Raw genomic sequence first — 23284 nt, 5'->3', positions numbered from 1 at the left:
AAATATTAATGGGCAGATAAATTCAGAGATAATGTAGAGATTGCCTAGAAATAAACAAATACAGCCTGTAACATCTTTTCCTATAATTTATTGTTTTATTTTGAGGTAGAGTTGAAGTCATTTTAATTTCAGACAGTAAATGTTTCTGGGTTTTGGAGTTGCATATTTGTTGCTGAACATCTGAAAACGATAAATTAAGGAGAAAATTTGGTTCAATTTTTTTTGGGAGGTATAGTTATCAAGTGAGGGAAACAGTGATAGCAAATAGGAAAAGACATGGTAGCAGGGACAGGAAGTTTAGATGGCTTCATGGCACCTGAAACAGGAAGCAGGAAATGACTAGGAATTAAGGCTTTTCCCAGTGAGCCATTTCTTCCAGTGAGGTTCAAGCTCCTAAATGTTCTATAACCTTCCCCAAAAGTGCCACCAAGCTGGGCCCAAGTGTTGGAACCACCCTGCGCATATATGCAGAATATTCTTCATTTAAATCTACAAAACTTATAAATACAAAGAATGTCATAAAATTACTGGGAATATAAAATCATTATTATCTTGTGGTAACTATGTAAAGTGTGATCAGAAAAATCAGAAAAAAAGATATTTGTATATAGTTTACATTCAACTATATGTTTCTGGGATGCTTAATTTTAGTAGGAAATTAAAATGTACTATAGGTGGAAGTCACACAGATGTTTCCTTAGCTTTTCTAGTTTGTTCTTAAACTTAACATGTGTTTAGTTATTGGGAACATCAATTATGCCTTTCCTTCCCCATGCTTCTTTGTTTTATATTTGCGAATTCTTTCCTGTTCATTGTGGCGTTAAATCTGTTAACACAAAAAAAATAACAGATGGAGCTTCCAAAAAGTCACATGAATAAATTTAGAAGAGCTAGGAGTAGAATCCTGAACAACAGTAGAAAAGCCGCTAGACCATCTGATAAAAAACAATCTGTTATTCACATGATTCCTTTGAAAACAAGGAGATGCCCATGCTGGTATCTGCAGCCCTGACTCAAATTGATAATGCTTTTCAGTGAATACAAAATTGTTTGTGATTCCTGAAGTTCTTAAACTCAAACCGTTTGGTTGTTAAAGTTAAAAAAAAATCTTATTAAGCCTATTAAAAATGCAGATATTACACCAAAGTGTTTCCAGATAACTCAGGGGATTTGCTCTGAGGTTGCTATTTTATAGTAAAAGCACCGTGTATGAGGGACACAGACCTAATAACTTTAAGAGACCTTGTAGAGTCCGATCCTGTGGGTGTTAATGGTAAGCAGTGAAATGCGTGCATTTGTTCAAATTATAACATGGAAATAAAAAGGTATGTAGAGGGCAGGTGTAGACTGTTTATTTTGGAACCATGTAAAAAAAAGAGAAAAACTTAAGATGAATATTTACAATTAAGTGAATTATATGCAGTAAGCAATCTACGGAAATGAATTTACAAATGAAAACATTAAATTCTCAAAATAAAGCTTCCCTGGATGTAGAAGGGACTGAGAATTGTTGAAATGTATTCTGTACACTTTCAGAACATGTGAATTTGTTTTTATTGAGATACAAGTAATAAATGAAGCCACAATCTAAAGCACTGTGTGTAGTGAGTCCCTGACTCTGATCTAGGGAGAGGGTGTGGGACAAAATTTTCGCAACTCAGAAACCTGGTGCTTCCTTTGAATGGGAAAAGGAATTTTACGTCCCTGGAATTTTAAGTCTCTAGTTCTGTCTTTCTTTTTTATTGTAGTCCTGTCATGACCTACACTACTTACATTTTTACTAATCCAAAAACAGGAAATGGTTAACTGTGTATATCTTCCTAATTTAGTGTTCTTTCTTAATTTATTATAAAGGCAAAGCCATAAAATACCAGGAATCTATTAAATTTATCACCATCATCCTTATTGCTATTACTAAAGTTGACTTCTTCAGTCTCTCTGAAGAAAATTGCAATTAAAAGATTTTCCCCCATTTTTGAGATAAATTGGACTTTTACTTTTCAGACATCCTCTATATAATAGAATATTTCTTGAATATATATATATATACATATATATATATATATAATATATCCTGGATTAATAATAATTTAACATAATGCAACTGTTATATGCCTCAAGGCAGCACATCTGATTACTGTTAAATCTTCGTTTCAGGGTGGATTTTCTGTGTGCAGAGAAAATTAAGTTTCCAAGGCAACCGAGCTGAAGGTCAGATGTCTGGACAGACTAATTCACTGACTGCATTAGTATCAGTTGGAGCCGTTGCTGGATTTCTGCTGGCAATGTACCAGTGTTGTAGAATAAAGGATGAACCATTATGTTGAAAAAAAAATAACTCAAGTATGTTAAAGCTGAAAGAAACTGGACTAGTTTGTACGACCCAAATTCACACCAAGGCCCCTTATCCCAAGTGTATCTCATTAGCAACTAAAGCGGCTTTATACAGAGAGAAAAAAAATGCTGAGGAACAGTGCAAAACTGGAAGTGGTACAGGCTAGAGGAAGGAAAATTAATCTACAGTAGCTATCGGATACATTCCCTTTACTTCTAATTTATATTAAAATTTAAATGAAATAATGTATCATTTTTATTAAATTCCGTAATAAATCCATTTACTGTTTTAAAATATTTTCTCTCCAAGGACTCTGAGTTACTTCAAACAGATAAGCTATGTTAATTCTGCTGTGTATTGTGTATGTGACAATCCCACATATACCTGAGACTAAACATTATCAACATAATATTTTGGAAAGTGGAGCTTTACACTCTGCTGTTTCCTTTAATTTAGTGATTTTAGTTTTTCTTTTTTTTTTCTTTTTTTATTTTTGCTCCCATTCTCTATTACTAGGAAATCCAGCATGTAAGAAGTTAAAGAGCATTTAGACTGAGAAGAAGCAGAATTGTTTAGGAGTACAAGGAGACCAGCAGGAGGGCCTGGAGGCACCAGAGAAAGTAATGGTAGAAGAGCTCTGAGGAGTAGCTACAATACAGTGAAAATGTCATGAAGAATCCATTAGTTTATGCACTGACTTAAAGTCGATAAACAAAACTAACCATAATGTGTGTTTCATATGGAACACATAGAATCTTCATGATAGATCTTATCATAATGGCTGCTGCCCACTTTCACACCCATGGCACAAATGACCCATGTCAAAATTAGGTTCCAATCATTGTCACCCCTCTCCTCAAACACTGCCATAGTTTTTTTTTTTCTAGTAAAATTTCTATTTGATTTTGTTTTGTTTTTCAGTGGACTATTTTATGTCCTACCTCAAAGGAATCCCTTCTAATACTCAGTTAGATCTTTGTATGTGCCCAAAACACTGTTTCTTGATCTCTCAAGGCCATTGAAGCTCTGTGCCCACATCGGTATTCTGAAATCTCCATGGCAAGTGTGGTGTTCTAATTTACTGTCATGGGTGGAGATGTAGAAACGATGGTTCAAGTAAAGCAACTCACAAGAGTTCGCATGGAATTGAACTGGATTCTGACATGTAAGTTCTGAAATATGAATTCATACCTGGAATGGCGGCTTTACCTATAATGTCTGTAAACCCTCGTGAGCCCGAAGTCTCACATATGTGATATGAGATAATTCTTCACAGTCAATCCACAGGAGAAGATAGGCATTCATGTAGGAAGTGGTAGGACTATGACAGGCCCTGACAAAGGCTGCTGGTTGCATCCAGGTCAGGGTCATAGACAGATGATCACCCCATTGTTCCGAGAAAGAGCATGAGTCCAAGAAGGAAGGAGCTAGGGTCTCAGTTTAAGTGAGTGTTCTTCTTTCTAGTCTGTTCATATGGCTGTGGACATAGAATTATTTAATGTGAGTCATTTACATTTTTTGCATAAGCATATGGAAAACTTTCTCTTTAGGTTAATACTGTATTTTATACGATGCCTATATTTTCTATTTGCTATGAATATCTTCCCAGAGTATCTTGCAAAGGTAAGTCTCCGTATATCAGAATCAGAATTTCAGCATGTATTTTCTTATCAGCTTGATAGGTGCATAGTCGGTTCTAAACAACACCATCTAGCTGTAGCTCAGAAAAAGTGGAACAATAAAGAAAATGCTGTGTTTATAAATAATATTTTAATCAAAATTGAATTGTCACGAACTTGCCCTCCTGGTTAAAAGGAATGAGATGCTTTTCATATTTTCCCAAGCCAAATCCTCCATTATCAGAAATGTGATCCCATGGCTACCAATGTATGAATGACAAGGAAGTGAAAAAGGAAGCAGACAAAAGCTTTGGGAAGAAGTAGTGGTTAATTAATCTGCTCAGTAAAGACAGTGGTGTATCAGGAGTTTCTGTACCAATGGAAATTATGGCAAGTATTTAATTTTAATCAGTGCTGTGAAATACATAAGAAAAATGCTTTTCAGAGAAGCACATACAGTGAAATAATGAAAGGCTTATTCAAGGTACTCAGTGTAGGAATAATTACGGTTAAGACACATGTCAACATCAATTAAATTAAAATGATAATTATGAGTAGTGAGAAAGAAACAGGGAATTTTCTAAAATTAATGAAGGAATTCACAAGCCAATGTAATAGAGTAAAAGAAGACAATATAAATGATTAAATATTAGATAGAACAAAACACCATATATTTCTCTATAATTCATATAAATTAATGTTCTTGGTATGTACATCTAGAAAACATGTACACAAAGTTTTAATTTTTGTAGCTATCAAAGATATGTCAAGGTATCTATGAAACAAAATGGTCCTATACAAATTAGGTTGCTGTTTAAGAACTTTTCCTTTGATTCAAAATTCTGCAATAGGCAAAATTCTTATGGCCTCCAAAAAAGAACCTAAGGAACCACGAAAAGAAGAATAGAGTTTTAATTCTATTTTTACCAAAGGAATAAAATTAAGTGTTTATAATTCACCAAGGATGAAGGATTCAAGAAACTGCAGAATGTTGACAGCTGTGACCCTCAGAAGAATAGAGTCTGGGGATGTGAATAAGGTCAGAAGGGGGAACCAGCCTTAGCAAGAATGAACGCAAGACTCATGTCAGCTCAGCCTCTGACAGGGTCTGGGTCTACTGTCCCAATGTAACCACTGATAAAACATAGGATAATTGACATTACAAGAATAATGATGTTATTAAAAACATGATGGTTTTCTATGACATAATCTGGCATTTATATTACTATTGGAATAAAAAGCAGGACAAACATGGTAGAGACAATAAAATGCTATCTAGTGCTTCACCCTAAATGGGACATCTGTATTGCTTAACTATCCTCAAAGCTCAGGGATACTCATGGTGGAGCAGAAAGAAAGATTATAAGGGCTACCAGTTGTGAAGGACGTCTTCAAAACAGTTTTCCAGACATGACAAGGATGTTACACACATGAACCTACAGTGGCTTTAACTTCATGCACAAGGCCTGCAGAAGACCAAGATAACCAAAATCCAGTATGGATCAGGGAATATCTCACCAAGTTCTTCTACTTTAGGTACTACAGTCAGTTTGATGGCTACTTAGGCATAGACAGAGAGTATATTTTTGGATGTAAGCCCTAGTAGGTTGTTCATGATTCATTGGATGATTCTATACCTGTGAACATACTGGAAATACTAAGTGTATTCGGTATCTTAATAATAGAATACATAAAGTTGGGAGGAAAAAAGTGAAGAGAGCAGTATGGGAGGAATTTGAGTGGAGGGATTAAGAGGTTATTTTCTTCTAAACATATCATATGCATGCATGAAGTTCTTAAACAAAGGATTTATGTATATGAAAAATAGGACCATACATAAAATAAATAATTTTAATAGATGCAAATATAAATCAATAATACATATATCTGAGATAAAGTTTAGGGTACATGGACTGGTGAGAAGTGCTGGGAGGAGTCAACGGTACTGAGTGAGATTCGTCCTGGGTTTCTTTGAGACCTAACATAAATCACAGAAGGCAAAAATTTAATGGAGAATTAATATATAAATATAATACATTTTATACTATATGTATATAGATGCCAAGAGATAATTATATAATATGCAAAACACCCATGACTGATATTAATACCAACACAGATTGTGTTCAAGAACTTTGGGCACAACTGAAGATAATGCCATAGAACTGGAAGATTGTTTTCAATAAAATAAGCAGAACAAAACACTGATCTATGAAGAAGGAAGTAGAATATGCCTAGATAGGACTAGATAGCTGCTGGGCCCTAGGGGCACACAATACTATTATTCTGCTAAAATAACATAAAAATAAACTGACTGCAAATGGCATATTGTTATACCCATGAAGAAATGCATCATTCAGCTCTCATTAGAGAAACTCATTTTTGCAGCAAAATGGTAGTTAACACAGACCCACAGCTGAAAAATTTGAAGTGCTCAGTCCTAAATAAGATATCTACATCACATTCTTCTCTTCAAGGCTCCAGGATCTATGCAGTAGAGGGAGGGGCAGAAAGTTTGTAGGAGCCGAGGACGGAGAATATCTTCATGGAAACATTGTCTTCTTGACAGAACAGGAGGGATGCACACAGCAACTGACAGAGACTTCTAACATGCACTAGACCCACACAGTTCAAACCTGACAAAACCAGCATGGAGGAGGGAAAGTAAACACATATATGCCAAGCCTAGAAGCTACTTGGAGTTGATAGCTCTTGGCAGAGTGAAATTCGGTTTTCTCCAGTGGATAGACACTAGGAACATCAAACCACACTCTAGGGCAGGCTTCATGGTCAGGAGTAGTTGCTCAACACAAATAGGACCCGTGTTTTGATGTTTTTATTATGTATAGGCTTGTTTATTTTTTAATAGAGAGAAAGAATATGAAGCTAGGTAGGTGGGGAGATGGAAATCGGATCTGGGAGGTGTTAGGGAACGTAGAAGAATATAATCAAACCATACTGTATGGAGTTCTCAAGTAATAAATGACAATATTTTTTAAAAAAATTAAAAAGACACATGTGTGAATTTGGAGAACTAAAAAGTAAGTTAATGGATTTCTGGACTACTACCAATCTCATGATGAGAAGATACAGAAGATGAAGAGAAAACTGCATGATATAGGAAGATGGTGAAAAAAAGAGATTGAAGAAGAAACTCATAAAACTTCTAAAACGTAATGATTATTATTTTAAAGGAATAAGAGTGGGGAACCCTGATGGCTCCTTGGCCTTGAGAGGGAGGGAGGGGAGGTATGGGTGGAGGGGAGGGGAGGGAAGGGGGAGAAGGAGGGGAGAGAAGGGGGAGAAGGAGGGGAGAGAGGGGGGAGGAGGAGGGAAGGAGATGGAAATTTTTAAATATAAAAAAAAATAAAAAAATAAATAAAAAAAAATGTGATTGATACTTAAATTATTTGAAAAATGAGGAAGGCATTGCAATCAAATTTTTAGAAGCATTGAATCAAATAATAGGCAATTTAAAATTCTCTACTCAAGAAAAACATGTTTAAAATGCAGGGGAAATGTATGACTCACTCACTGATACTACTGGTCAGTTCACTTTGGTGTGTGTGTGTGTGTGTTGTGTGTGTGTGGTGGTGAAAGAGAGAGGAGAGAGAGAGAGAGAGAGAGAGAGAGAGAGAGAGAGAGAGAGAGAGAGAGAGAGAGAGACAGAGAAAGAGAACTTGTTCTAATTATTCAAATATTATTCATATTCACATTGCAAAACATATAATATTCAAATAAAGTTAGATATTATTGCTATGTGTGACCACCATAAGACAGCATGGTATAACCCAGGCCCAGTTCTGCCTAATCCCCTTCTCATCTGAGGGCAACATCTGAACTGTCAGTAACTAAAAGAAACTGCTTGGATAGTTTGACTGAGAGCCTAATGACAGGTCTCTATAAGAATGTTCAACACGTTCACCTTGGAGAAATCTAGTAATGTTTGAAATCAGATAGTACACCAGGCAAGAAGCCTTGCCAGTTGGCATGGTAGGCTGGATAGTTTGTCTCAAAGATCGATATGTTCTAATTCTGGAACCAGTGAATATATTAGGTTACATGGCAAGAGAGAATTAATGATGAATACGGCACTGAAATTGCTAAGCAGTTCAATTCAAAGCATGCCAGGTCATGTTGGGAACCTCACTTTTCTCACAAACATTTTTATAAGTACAGTAGCTAGACAAACGTTACTAGAAACCAGTTGAGATCACATTTTCAACAGTAATATTTAGCACAACAAGACCCGTTAAACTTCTAATCTCCAGAGCTCTAAGCTAATAAGTAGGTAAGTATGAAAGCCTTTACATTTATGGCAATTTGCCAAAACAGAAGAAACCAAGAAAGTTTCCCCGCAGACCTGAAACGTTTCTGAGGCTCTCTCCTCCTCAGCAGAAGCCTGAGCAGTGAGTCGGGCTCTATGTGTGAGCTCAGTGCCTGTGGCTGTCTACGCCTTTCAAGAGGACATCAAGTGTTCACAGGGACATGACATGGCCTAGAAAGTCATCAGGATGACTGACCTGTTTCCTTCCACCTGCTGCACGTGGGTCTCAGGCAGATGCACCTTCCCCTCATGAATAACGATTAATGCTAGTGCTCCCAGCTCTCTGAAAATAAGATAATATTTTAACTGAGAATATTTCAAACCTTTAACATGTTTAGAAGATCCCAGATATTATCCATCAAAAGCAAAGATAATACATGAGTTGTTTAATGAAAATTAGCATGAGAAATCATTTGAAAAAGATCCATAGCTTTAACACACATGCAAGCTCATCACACACATAACACACACACACACACTCAAAATCAGTAACCAAAATACTTTACTAATAGAGAGTTCTGAAATATTTCTAGAAGAAGTTTAGTTTGTTGCTATATAAAACAACTATAAACTTACATGTGCTGTTTCTATTTCGTGGAAACACAGTTAAAGCTAAGGTCTTGGAGAAGTTGAAATACTTTAATGTCAGACATGATGTGTCCTGTAAATTTATGACAAAAATATAATACTAGGAAAATCCATTTGGAAATGGATTTTTTCAGGGAATTTTTAAAACTAAAAATATATACCAAAGTAAATGTTCAATAGAGTTCAATCATAACAAAACAAAAGATAACATAACAGCCAATTATCCCAGCTGAGCAAATTCATCTGTACACATTTACTAATTGTACTTAAAATAGAAAGAACTACATACATAGAAAATTATAATTATTTTTAGCAACTAAATATTCTGTATTTTGTTATGTGAGCATTTCTGTTGGAGGGATATGTTCATCTATGTAGTTGACACAGTTTGTAACACATTACTGCCCCCCCCCTGCAAAAAAAACCACTCATATCTTCTTTGTTTTAGAAAATAGAAAGATTTGTGTTTGGGGGAATGTTTTATGCATTTCTGGTTTAGTTTCAAAATTTCTTTCATAGAGATACTCACAGGGAGGTTTAGGAACACTGTTAATATGTTTCCTTTTGATTTCATCTCTTTCTTAAGCTTGCTGGTGGTTGGTGGTTGTGGTACATAGCACCTGTCCAGCTCACTCATCCTATCCAGAGTGCTTTCCCAAGAGAGAGCTTTGTGTTGCTTCTAGAACATATCCATTTGTTTGTAACTTTATATAAGTTATAAAATTATATTCACTCCATTTCTGCTTGAGAAACACAATTAAAGCTAAAGTCTGTGCAGATGTTGAAATGCTTCTATACCCTCTTATTTTTATTCTTTAAAGTCAGGTAATAAAAAATGCCTCTGCAAAGATGATACGATTCAATTTCATTTTTTAAATTTAAGATCAATGTTTACAGTAGCAAAAAAATAATGTTGATGCAGTAGAGAAAACAAGGAAAAGAAATGGAGACCCAAGGCCCCCATTGTAAACAGGCCGAACCTGTGCGTGGTCGATCCATCCTTGAACTCACATGTTGATCACAAACTTCCTTAATTTTGCTCTCATTCCATCTTATGCTTGGTTTTGTTTTCAGGCCCAAACAAAGACATTGTAACAACACAACCTAAATTTCCAGCTAATTGATGATTTAAAGCCTGGATCCTCTAGTTCAATCCTTACATAAAGTATGTGATATAAAATGTGTAACTATGTTATCTCCTTGTTGACCCATGTCATGTAAGAACATAGTAACCGGGTTAATGGAACCTGAATTCTGGGCCGTCTCTCACATGCCCCCTGCCTTCGTCTTTTCCCCTCTGGAAATCAGTGTCACTCACTTCTGTGGACCCAGTTATGCTCGCAATACAAGACTGCTGGATAGACTTCCTGTCCCGCTCCTTTCCTTCCTCCCTTCCTCCCCCTCTCTGTCTTTGTTTCTGTCTTTCTCTTTCTGTCTCTGTGTGTGCACTTTATTATTCTAGAAGCAAAGTTTTCCTGCCTAGGCGTTGCTCACAATCATGGTCTTCCTACTCTCCCATCTTAGCCTCTCAAGTGAGAAGATGGCAGGTGTACACCATGCCTACCTTCAAATCTCCCTTTTTAAAGATATAATAAACTACTCCTAGCAGCTACAACTAAGAAGAAAAAAAATAGTGAGTTTATGAAAATAGGATGACAAAGAGTTTTATTTATTCATTCAGGTATATATTTGTGCATGTGCTTGTGTGAATGTATGGCATATGTGCAGTTGCCCACAGAGCATTGCATTCCCTTGGACCTGGGGCTTCAAACGGCCATGAGTCATCTGCTACAGGTGCTAGGAACAGACTTTGGGTCTTCTGCAAGACTAGGAATTGTTCTTGCCCATTGAACTGCAGTTTGAAATTTTTTTCCCCATAGCAAAAACTTCTAATTAAAAATATTTCAAAATGGAGCCTCATGGAAATTTATGTAAAATGAGAAAATCAGAAAGTATATAGCAAAATAGTTACTGTTCAGCTTCAACAAAACTCAAGAAGTATTTGATGTCTGTTCAAATCTCTGATAAATGGTTATATTTGCAATGCAATGGAAACTAAGTATTCTATTGGTTACTCACTCAAAGTGGTCAGGATAATTATGAAACCAACAGTTACCATTAGAATGTATTGTGTTCATTGTGGTTAAATGAATGTCTCATTTTAGATAAAATTATTCCTTTATAATTTTACTAAGTTCTATTTGTATTTATGCTTAGGTCAAAGAACGTAACAAGCATATAGACTCTGCCGACTGGATACAGTGCACTTTAAACTTGTAAATAAAACAGAAATTCGTTCACGTTTGCAATTCTTGGCCATAAGATGTTTTTAGGCTTTGATTCTTAGCAGCATGGAAGGCCTTGGAATTTCCCTTTCGCAGGCATGCCGGCATTTAATCCTTTCTACTTTAAAGCCCTGTTCGTGTAACGTGAGAAGAGGCATGCTTGCACTGGGCTCAGTCTCCTGCAAGATTTTCCATAGCTCATTTTATCATGACAAAGGAATGTAAAAAGCAGAAGGACAGCTGTCCAGAGGCTACAGTAACTCCCTCCAGCATGTGACCTTCCTAACTAAACCAAACCAAATCAATGCATTCACCTTTCATATTCTTCCTTGACAGCCCCAAGGGTTTGGGTAGAGGTCTGAGGAAGAACATATATTTTTGTTTCCCCTTTTCTCTCCCCTGTGTTTAACAACAATAGAGCCAACAGGCTCTCTGTCTCTTCAAATCATCCCTGGGTCCTCTGTCTTACTTTTTGTTATCTGTCTCTGCAATAAGAGAGTAACTATGGTAGTCTTTTTCTCTGTGGCTTAGTTTAACAATTAATGGGCTTCCTCTTTACCTATGTAAGCTGTGATGCAGTTTATTCAATCAGTGACCCACAACACCCACAACAAGCTAAGCTTCATCCGAGATTATGTTCTATAATGTGTATTCTGTATACCATGCTCTATCCTCACCTTGTGGATTTAGAAACAGCTCCTATCCCAACACATCAAAAGAATAACTTGCATATTTATGCTCAGCTACATCTACTTTTTCTATCAGTTTTAGTACTCTATAATCACCAAGGGACCTGTTTGCTTACAAAATCAACTATCAAATTTCAACAACATGCTGTTGTGCTAGGATGCAATTGTCTTATCTGTTAAAATCTCCCTAAATACTACCTGACTGTATTCCTATAAGAAGATACAGACTATAATCTATGTGTTCAAACTTCAGATGGTATAATGGTTAATCTTCAATGTCAACTCAAGTGGATGGGTATCAGTCAGAAGATACATCTCTGGGTGTTGTGGGAAGTTCTTCTGTATATATGTTGCTATTATTGGTTAATAAAGAAACCGCTTTTGGCCAGTGACTTAACAGAATATAGCCAGGCTGGAAAAGATACATAAAGAGTGTAGGCAGAGTCAGGGAGAAGGCATGTAGCCACCACTGGGGACAGATGCCTCCACTGGAGCCTCACCGAAACTTTGCCGGTAGGCCACAATCTCATGGTGATGCACAGATTAATGGAGGTGGGTTAGTTTAGGATATAAGGGCAAGCTAGACATAAGCTTAAGTGATTGGCCAAACAGTGATTTGATTAATACAGTTTATGTGTGATTATTTCGAGTTTGGGTGGCCAGGTATGAACAACCCGCCTCTGTCAACATCCGGGAGTGTCTGACTGATGGCATTGCAGAAAACTTTAAGTGAGGGGAAAGACCACTGCTGACTAGGGTCTACATGGTTCACACTGGCTTTAGTCCTAAGAGTTCTTATCCTTTTTTCCAAGGTCTTCAAGTCACTGTGCTCACGAATAGCCCCTTCACTGAAATTGTCCTGAATGTATTGAAGCCAGACAATGATGAAAATGGAGAAACTGTCATTAAAAGTGACAAGACATTAATTCTCCAATACAGAAAGAGCAACTTTAAGCTTCAGACTCTGTTCAGATAGGAAGTTGTCATCATAAAGATATTTAAGAATCATACCCAATGACCTTAATTGCTAGCCTTAACACAAGCCTTGCTACAGTTTACAACAGAGAGACTAACTATACACCATGGAATTAAAGAGATTCACACAAAGGGCAAAAGCAACCTTTAATGGTTTTACCTACCAGCAGTTCATCCCTGATGAAAGTCTTTTTCCAGGATCTTGCCTTCTATAAACAGTTATGGTGTTGCTTACATATCAAAACTTTTCTAAAAATCATGTCATTTTGGTGGGTTCTTTGAGTTCAAGCATGAGGAAGCTATTAGATGAATCACAAATTTGGCTTCTAATGTATATGTGAGCTGCACAGAAACTGAGCTCTGGACTCTGATACTGCAAACAAAGGGAGCCAGAAGTCTGTTTTGAATTACTGGCACCAGTTTCATCTTGATTTCTTTGCTTCAGAAAGTACTCAGTCCATCTTATATCTGACCTGAACAGAGTTTTACAAGTAGAGGAAGTGTGAGTTCCTTAATTCCATTTGCCTTAGTACTTTTTAACCTCAGCATGCTGAAAGATTGTCTGTAGACTAGTGTCTCCACAGCCATGGGAGATTTTCTAACAGCAACAAAAGCTGTCACTCACATGCACATCACAGTGTGTTCTCCAGTTATCTGCAAATTTCTAATTGTCATATCAGTTCTTTTAGTTTTTAATAGGGAAAATACTTTATAATGTGACTACACATCTGTCCTCAGGCATAGTGCATGGAAATATTTCAGCCTAATCCGTGTTTAGACTTTTGCACTTTCCGGATGATACTGCTAAATATTTAGACCTAAGTCTATGCAGTATTTCTCTTTTAAAAATATTTTCATTAATTTGGTCTACCTAAGCTGATAGTTTTGACATTTTGTCTAAGATACCATTTTCAAAGGTTAAAACTATACAGATTTTAAATAATACTATATTATGTTATCATCTTCATTGAGGTCTGTTACATATTGGAATAAAGTTTTGTGGTTGGCTTGAGAAAGTGATCCAAAATAATTATTTCCTATGCAGATATCTAATTATTCCAGAACTATTTGTTTAAAATTTGTTTTTGTTTCCTTGAATTTTATGATTTGCTTTTAAAACACAATCATTGGGATAGCACAGTGAATCATGTCAGTTCTAGTTTCATAGTCTATGTTGCTATAATTATAAAAAGGTTTATAGTCTTGATTATTACAACTGTATAATTTTTACAAAGGGCAAATGTGAGACCTTCAACTTTATTCTTCTCTTTCAAACGTCCATTGATTAATCCAGGTTTACTGCATTAACATTTAGAATCATCTTGTCAACATATGCAATTATAGGAGCAGAGTTCTAGACACACATTGGACCAGAAAACCAATTTAAGAACGACTACTACTATTTACATGAAGTTGGTACATTTGCTACATGGATATCAAACTTATGTAAAAAAAGCCTTTTGTTCTGTTAAAAAACATGTTAAAATGTTTATGTTTATATTGAAAATAGACTGTTTTCATACAATATATTCTGGTTATAGTTTTCTCTTCCCAATTCTTCCCGGCTCTTCCCCACTTTCCCATCCTCTAAAATCTATACACATTCTTTCTCTCATTAGAATACAAAATGTCATCTAAAAGTAGTAAGAAAAAATAAAAGAAAACAAACCAGAATAGGACAGAATAAACAGGAAATAAAAAAAGAGCCAAAGGAAAAGTTAAAGGAACACATACACACATTCATACAAACAGAAGACCTATAAAAAACAGAGTAGGAAATCATAATCTGTAAGTAAAAGATATGTAGAAGGGGAAAAATACCCAGACAAAGCACTGGGAGACAAAATAAAAAAAATAAAATAAAACAAAAAAGTCAAAAAAGTAGCATTGAGTTCATTTTGTGTTGGCCTTTTACTCCTGGACATTGGGTCTGCCTTTAAGTGTAGTTTGTACACCCAGTGAGAGTCAAGTGGAAAACTCATTTTTCCTCTGAAAGTAGTTATCAATTATATAGGTAACTTCTGGGTTAGGAAGTCCTAACTTGTGTCCACTTCCCCATTTACTCTGGGGCTCCTTTTGGCTTAGACCTGTGTTGTCCTTATGAATGGTAATAATCTCTGTGAACTAAAGTGCACATCATTCCTAATGTCTTTAAATGGCCTAGTTTCCTTGGTACCTTCTATTCTCACTGACTCTTATTTTCTTTTTGCCTCCTCTTCCACAGAGTTCCCTAAACCTAAACACTGAGGGGAGGAATTTTATGAAGATGTCCCATTTAGGTTTGGGTGTTGCAAGACTCTCATCTCTGCACACTGTCCACTTGTGGGTTTCTATATTTGTTCCCATCTACTGCAGAAAGAAGCTTCTCTGATAACGACTGAAAAAGATACTGATCTATAAGTATAGCAGAATGTCATTAGGAGTCATTTTATTACTTTATTTTTTTAAAGATTTGTTTATTTATTATATATACAGTGCAGGCCAGAAGAGGGCACCAAGTCTCATTACAGATGATGGTGAGCCACCATGTGATTGCTGAGAATTGAACTCAGGACCTTTGGAAGAGCAGGCAAAGCTCTTAATCACTGAGTCATCTCTCAACCCACTCATTTTATTACTTTAGCATATATGTTTTCTCCTATGTTCCTGGCCTATATGCTCTCAGGTTCTCATTTACCCAGGCATGTTGGACATGGGTTCCATCTTATGGAGTAGGCCAAGTAGATAGTGGTTAGCTACTGCCACAACTTTTGTGTTACTATTGTACCTGTGTATCTTGCAGGCAAGTCACCTTTGTAGTTCACAGAGTTTGTATCTAGGTTGATGTTCACATTTTACTCTTGGTAATATGCAAAGTTTTTTTCTGGTATCACTAATACTGGAGAGTAGTGGTGAAGGCTCTAGGTAAACACCATTTTGACTTCTCTTTGTTCAACCAGTTATGTAGGTGTTGATTCAGTAATAAGGTCATACCATCAGTTTGTAGAATGAAACCAACAGCCTTGGCAATAGCTTGGGTTGATGGGTTTCCACGGAACCTCTTTGGACAATTATTTGTTTAGATGTTACCTATTTCTGGCACTGGAAGTTTCATTTGGTGCAAGTGATGTCTAGTTGAGATTTTGTCTTGATATGGGATTCCCCTCTGTATGCTGTGAATGCCATTGATTAATAAAGAGGCTGCTATGGGGCTAATGCAGTACAGAATAGGGCAAGGCGGGAATTCCAAACAGACAGAGGAGGAAAGAAGGCAGAGGCAGGGAGAAGTCATGTACCTGTAGCAGGAGACAGATACCCGATGCTGGATGGAACTTTACCAGTAAGCCACAATCACATGGTGATACACAGATTAATAGAAATTGGTTAATTTAAAATATAAGAGCTATCCAATAAGAAGCATAAGCTAATAGGTCAAATAGTGCAGTAATAATTCAGTTTCTATGTGATTATTTCAGGTCTGAGTGACCAGGAAATGAATGAGTGGCCTCCACCTACTAGAGTCGTGCCAATATAGGGCTGACTACATCCATGTAAAACCTGAGAAATATTGGAAAGCAATTCTAGACACACACAAAAAAGAGTTAATAATGGTTTCTTGGTAGCTGGCTTTTTTTGTTTTTCTTATGGGCTCTGTGTGCTGATGGCAAGCAGGAGTACCACAGCTCCTTAAAAAGAGGTCTTTCTGATTCAGCACTAGCTGCAAAAAACCTACATAGCTTCTTTAAGAAATGGTGGCTTCCTGGTTTGTGCTAGTTGCTTGAATAGCTCTGGCTCTTTTAGTAGGCCAAGCACTTGAATGAGGTTTGTGAGGCCAGGTAGTTGTATGCCAACTTGGGGATAGATGGAAAGTAGCTAAGAGCTTGCCTGCTGCTCAACACCCTGGCCTGGACAAAGCAGCAGGATCAGGTCTTCTAGGAGTGCACAGGCAGGAGAGCATAACAGGTTTCCACTGCCACACGGAGAAATATTTCCAGGCCACACAGTGTGCTGCTTGGCAGATGTAGCTTTTACTCAGATAAAAACAGTTCTGTGCTGCATGGTGCTAACCAGAGTTGAGGTGGTGAGGACGGCTCCCACCCAGCAATCTCAGAGGCTGTAAGCAGACATCTGCCATGTTGGACTGGGTGGAATCAAAAGGCAAATGCAGCCTTAGTCCTGACCATGCTACTTAGCATTTTATGAAGTGGTCCTGCTCAGAAAATTATTACAGATACACAATTAAAAGAAATTCAGATGGAAAAGACCTCTAAATGGGTCACAGTGTTGGATAAATGTTTGTAGACTTGAGAGAGAGAAAAGAAAAAGCATAGAGTTATAAAAGGAAGTAAATGATTTTAAAAAATAAAATGAAGTCTTTAAAGAGACAGAGTATGAGCAGTTATAGATTAATGGAATATCAAAAAATAGGCCATGTAAAGATTGGATATACACGGAGAATCTGTATTATGTTTGTTATTATGTTTTCTTTAAAATTTTTGACTCTGAATGAGCTAAGTACAGAAGGATATTTGAGTCTGGGGGCTGATAAGCTAAACCAAAATATATATTTTAAAGGTATCTTGACTTCAAAATTTGTGTCTAAAGATATGTTGCTCTGGAAAAGAAGTTCTGCTTTTATTTCCACAGAAGATGAGTGTCTGTAGATTCCTTCTAGACTAATGTGGTTTAATGGACCAAGACCTCCTAAAAGGTCTCCACAAACCCCAAAATTACTTCACCCAACTAAAGGCAAGAAGCAGTTTGGAGAGAAATACACACAAATTTGTTTCCACGGAAGATGAGTGTCTGTAGATTCCTTCCAGGCTAATATGGTTTAATGGACCAAGACCTCCTGAAAGGTCTCTACAAACCCCAAAATTCCTTCACCCAACTAAAGGCAAGAAGCAGTTTGGAGAGAACTACACCCAAATTACCAAATATTATTTATAAATGTTTGTTTACATTTAAAGGAGGATTTTAAATACAGAATTTTTTTGCATTGGTATAGATTTTGGCCTATGATACAAATTTAAAGCTAATTTTGTTATATGTGTATTTCTGCTCTTGATTAAGGTATTGTGTTTGTGCAGCTCATTTAAAATGTAATGTGTAATTTACCAGGTTAATAGATAGTCATCTATAATAGTCAACCTTGTAGTCATGTTAGGTTCTCTAGATGTACAGAGAAAATTTTCAGATAGATGGGTATTCTTCAAACCTTTCAAAGACTAACACTTAAAATGTTTTAAAAACTTACCACATTTCATGACAATGAGACACATTTGCTCCTGGTAGCACCAGTCTACTTGAGAAGGATGATGGACATCAAAGAGGTTCCTTATGGAGTTATTAGCTATTTGGGCAAGAAACTGATCTTGCCTGGACTGCTTGATGTTATGCTGTATGAACTGAAAAATTCAGAAAAAAATGATTGCTGAACTTGCCTAAAGGTTAGATAGTCCTATGGAGTTCCTGCTTCATGAAAGAGACTGCTAGGCATTATGTAGGACACAGAGGATGTAGCTGACAAACTGCCAATATAGGTGGAACTGTCTTTAAAATTTCCTGCTTCATGAAAAAGTCTGCCAGATAGGCAGACCTGTAGGCTGAAGATAGTTACCCCAATGTTACAGAAGAACTTTGGGTGACTACTCAGGCAGTAAATGTCTCTGTCAATTCTAGTGTTTTGGAAGTTGCTTACAATGTACTTCATGTTAATTTAGGTAATATTATATCCTTCTGGAGTCTTTGATAGAGTTGAAGAAAGATAGTTATAATTGTAAAAGAAAGATTAGATATAAAACTTTAGACTCACAAAGATAGGATAGATGATAGATTATTTTTCTTAATTTGCCAAATGTAAATGGGTAATTCTTGCTTGATAACTGCTTTGTTGAATGTAATTTTGCTATGTTAAAGTTAAAAACTTCCTTTTTATTTAGACAGAAAATGGGAAATGGTATGGGACACCCCTCTGTATGCTGTGAATGCCATTGGTTAATAAAAAAGCTGCTTTAGGTCTATTGCAGTGTAGAACAGGGCAAGGCTGGAATTCCAAGCAGATAGAGGAGGAGAGAAGGAAAAGTCAGGGAAAAGCCATGTAGCTGCTGCAGGAGACAGATGCCAGATGTGAAGAAGGAATAAGGGGCAGCTAAAATGTTTTACAAATTCTTAAGTGCACAGCCTTTTCTTAATTCCTTAATTTTCCTTTATGTAGTTCATTGCTTTCATGTTATTTCAATTGGTTTGTTTGTTATTTGTTGTAAGTTTGTATAAACATTATTTTCTTTTAGGATGTTTTATAGTCTGTGACTTTTCATAACTAAGTGTAGGCAATAGTTATTCCTTGTGATTTGGGGGGATTTAATATGTGCAAGATTATATCATTTACAGAGAAACAATATTCTTTTTCCATCCTACTAGGCTGCTTTTAATCACACCTTGTTCCTCCATTGTTTAAACTAGCTCCTATAGTATGAAACTTAAGAAACATGAGTAGGATAGAAAATCTTTTTTTTTTAACCTAAGGGAGGGATGGGGGGCCTTTTAGACTTTCACAATTACGTATGATATTGGTCATTGATTTTTATCAATACTGTCATTATCTTAACATATCAAAAAGTACTTTATCCCATCCTCATATGATTACAAATTTTGTATGAAATCTATGAAACATTCAAATCATTTTGTCAGAGTAATTTTTGTATGGTTTATACTTGGGTATATGATTCTGATATTGGATTCCATGTCTCATATATTTGGACACCAGGGCTCTGACTATAATTATTGACTATGAGCCTGCAGAGGACTGGAGATACATGGCTGAGAATTCAAATTCTTTTAGAAACTTTATTATGTAAAAATACATTAAGTATCTCTCTTATAAACTTTTTTTAAGCATAAGATCCGAGAAGACAGCAGAAGGAAATCATTCCACCATAAAAGAGTTCATTCTCACTGAATTAACAGAGAACCTGGGGCCCCCGCTGCCTCCGTTCTTCCTCCTCTTAGGAATCTCTGTAGTCACAGCCCTAATAAACCTGGGTATGGTTGAGCTAATCACATTCAGTCCTTACCTGCACACCCCCATGTTCTTCTTTCCAGGGTCACCTCTTATGCAGGATCCTTGCTCAGTTTTACCTCTTTGATGCTTTTGCTGTTTCAGAGTGTCACATGCTGGCTGCCATGGCATGTGATCGCTATGCTGCCATCTGTACCCCTTTGCTAAAATTCTACCATGTCCTACAAAGTGTGTTCCTGGATGCTAGTGGGGAGGTACAGTGTAGGCTTAGCTTGTACCACAGGTGAAACAGTCTTCTTGCTTAGACTGCTTTTCAGCAAAGCTGATAATATAAACCACTATTTCTGTGGTGTTTTTCCACTACTGGAATGATCCTGCTCCAGTACATTTATAAGTGAGATATTAGCTCTGTCTTTCAGTTCATTTAATATACTTTTCCCAGCTCTGATGATTCTCAGCTCCTACTTCTTCATCGTTGCCAGCATCCTAGGCATCCCTTCTACCAAGGGCAGTCCAAAGCCTTCAGCATGTACAGTTCTCACATCTTGACTGTTGCTTTCTTCTTTGGATCTTTAGCATTCATGTTCCTTCAACCATCATCAGCCAGTTCCATGGACTAAGGGAAAGTGCCATCTATATTTTATACCATTATTGTACCCATGCTGATCCAACTGACCTACAGTCTGTGGAATAAGGATGTTGATCAATGTTGCCCTGTGTAAATCTGTAGAAGGAAGATAATTCCTTTGAATTGGAGAGTTCTGGTAAAACTTTACAACTGAGAAGACTTTGTTAAGGATACAGAAGAGACTCAGTGCATCCTTGTGAGTCATGAAGTATACAGTGTAGAGACTCAGTGCATCTTCATGTGTCATGCAGGATATAATGCAGAGATGCAGTGCAACCCCTTGAATCATGAGGGATTACTAGTGTTTTATTATTTTGAATAAAAGTGACAAGGTTGATATCAGACTCTGAAAATGGAGTCTACCACGTCTCTGAGGTGTCCCATTGTCTGCTTCCCCAGAAGTAGTTATATGACTTCTAAATAGTTATTAAAGAGCAAATAAATGCATGTAGTTGTTTTGCTTTACAAGTATGGACCACTGTTCTTTTTAGGTGAAATTTATTTTAGTTAAATCAGAGACTAATGCTTTTGTTTGTACCATTTGAATTGTTTAATATTTGAGTTTCTTGAAATTTTAAAGTGGTATCTTGAAACTATGGCTTTTAAATGAACAATTTTAACCATTTGAAATATAAACACACAATCTTTTTTTACTGCATTCATAGAAAAATGATTATATATATGAGTATTTAGGTGAGATGTACTTAAAATGATAGACTCTGTTTTGAGAATGACTGAATATTTTGTGCACATAAGGGCAGAAGTTGTAGCATTTCCTCTGGGACAGTTTTGGGATTACATCATCATCTTGTTTTCTAACCATTTTTTTTTTAACTTTCGCATAGTCCAAGGAAACATTTTCCATTTCTTTTTTTAATCCTCATGACATTTATAAAATCTCGGATTCAAAAGGTGCATTCTTGTGCTGAAGACATGGCTTAGAGGTTAAGAACAAACTTTTCAGAGAACCCCATTGTGATTTTCGACAGCCATGTTGGGTAGCTCCCAAACTCCCGTAATGCCAGCGCCATTGGGTCCTCCAGCACTGCCGTCAAGTGCACAAACCCAGAGTCTCTCAGACATGTACATGTAACTAAAACTAAATATAAAATATTTCAAAACCACATTCTTTTACAATCACATCGTACCACCCACTAATGAGTGGAGCTACAATGGGAAGATAGTTTTTTACTATTGACCCCCGAACTTACTGTTCATCTGAAAACAAAATGTAGTGATACTTTGAAGGCCATGGAAAGAAAATTTAAAATCCTTCCTCTCTTCCAAATGAAGCTCTTAGGATGTACTTGTGACACTAAGCAGGTTCAACGTAGTGTACCTGGGAAGAACCATCCCTATGACCATAACCTAGTACTTGAAGTATCATTCACAGGCGACTCAGTTGAGAGACTACTCCCTCTGGTGTAGCAAACCCATGATGGATTCTTTACATGTCTTTTGATATTTGTGCAACAACAACAACAACAACAACAACAACAAACCGGAACCCATGGTGTAAAATCTTGTCTGCTTGTTCAAATCATCCCTGGATTTTCTGCTTTGTCTGTTGTCTGTCCCTTCACTAAGATGGTTGCTGTGACTTTCCAGTTTTTGCATTTACAGATGGCGTGTATTTAGTCAGTGTCTTAGATTTGTGGTTTTACCCCTTAACAACAGGTCCTGCTTTAGCAACCATATTCCGTTTACTGTGCTCTATCGCCCCCTGGTGGCTATTAAAACACTTTCACCTGAGCACAAGGGAAATAATAGCTGGGACGTGGGAGGGGTAGAAGAGAAGGGAGTAATGGGGAAATGATGTAATTACATTTTATTTAATAAAAATAAATAAATTGAGGGACCACAGAAGGTGAGTTTTAGAACCAACCATTTTATCATGAGGAACTATAGAGAAAGAACAAAGTCAGAGTGCCTGAGGAGCAGACAGTCTCCAGGAGAGGAAGTTGGTAGGGTCTCTCTGTCTTGGGTTATTAAGGCTTTACAGGACAAAAGAAGGGAGGGGTAAATGGCCTAGTCAACCCAGTGTGATTCCAGATAGCCAGCAGACTTTTGATCCAGTGATAACCTGGAAAATTTGTTCCCCTGATGCTTCCAATATCTGGTCCTGTGACCGTCACTTTCTATCTCTCTGATTCAGTTTCCAGTGTAAGTTACAGTCAAGATCAGAGGCATGCTGTCCTTTTCTCTCCAAACAGCAGGTCTGCATTTCAAATCTCAGAGTCTGGGGTATAAGGTCTGACCCAGTGCAAAGGGAGCTGGTGATGAGGTCAGGTGTCAAGTGCCAGCTGCTCATGACAGTTCTTCCTGAGGTGATTTTTACCCTGGTTTCCATTTCTCCCCTGTCTCATCGTTCTGTAATTTTACACCTTCCACTACCACATAGCACTCCTTTGTGAATTACAGAATGATATCCTCTCTTTCTCTCCTTGGTATGGAGTAGACTTTTCTTATCTCCACTCTCCTTCTTCACTAGGTTATCCAAAGACAGCTTTGCAAACAAAGGAAGCAGTTTCTCATGTTTAACCAAGTCCCTAACAAAACAGAGAACATGGACAAATTGCAGTCATGTTCTTTCCAGAATATAACATGAAGGGCCTGTAGCACAATTCCCAAAAGAACTGAAGCTCATTAGCACAATTCTCCCAGTCCACACCTTCATTGGCATCCTGGTATTCTGAGAAAATGTCATAATTGCCCACTGAGCTTTGCTTTCAGATTCCTGTGTTTCTGGCCCATGTCTCTAAATTCTTGCGAATTCCTATCTCAAACTCGTTTCAGTGCTCAACAAATACCTGCTCAGGTACTTAGGACAATTATCCT

At 36.9% G+C, this 23284-nt stretch overlaps 1 pseudogene; it reads left to right on the top strand.

Annotated features, from left to right (window-relative positions):
- The first annotated feature begins 1311 nt into the window (after positions 1-1311).
- Positions 1312-20540, top strand: LOC119809354 (annotated as a pseudogene).
- Positions 20541-23284: the final 2744 nt, after the last annotated feature.

The sequence above is a fragment of the Arvicola amphibius genome, chromosome 3, assembly GCF_903992535.2.
Source record: "Arvicola amphibius chromosome 3, mArvAmp1.2, whole genome shotgun sequence".
NCBI lineage: Eukaryota > Metazoa > Chordata > Mammalia > Rodentia > Cricetidae > Arvicola > Arvicola amphibius.
The sequence above is the reverse complement of the archived record's forward strand: the minus strand, read 5'-3'. Positions and strand labels throughout refer to the sequence as shown.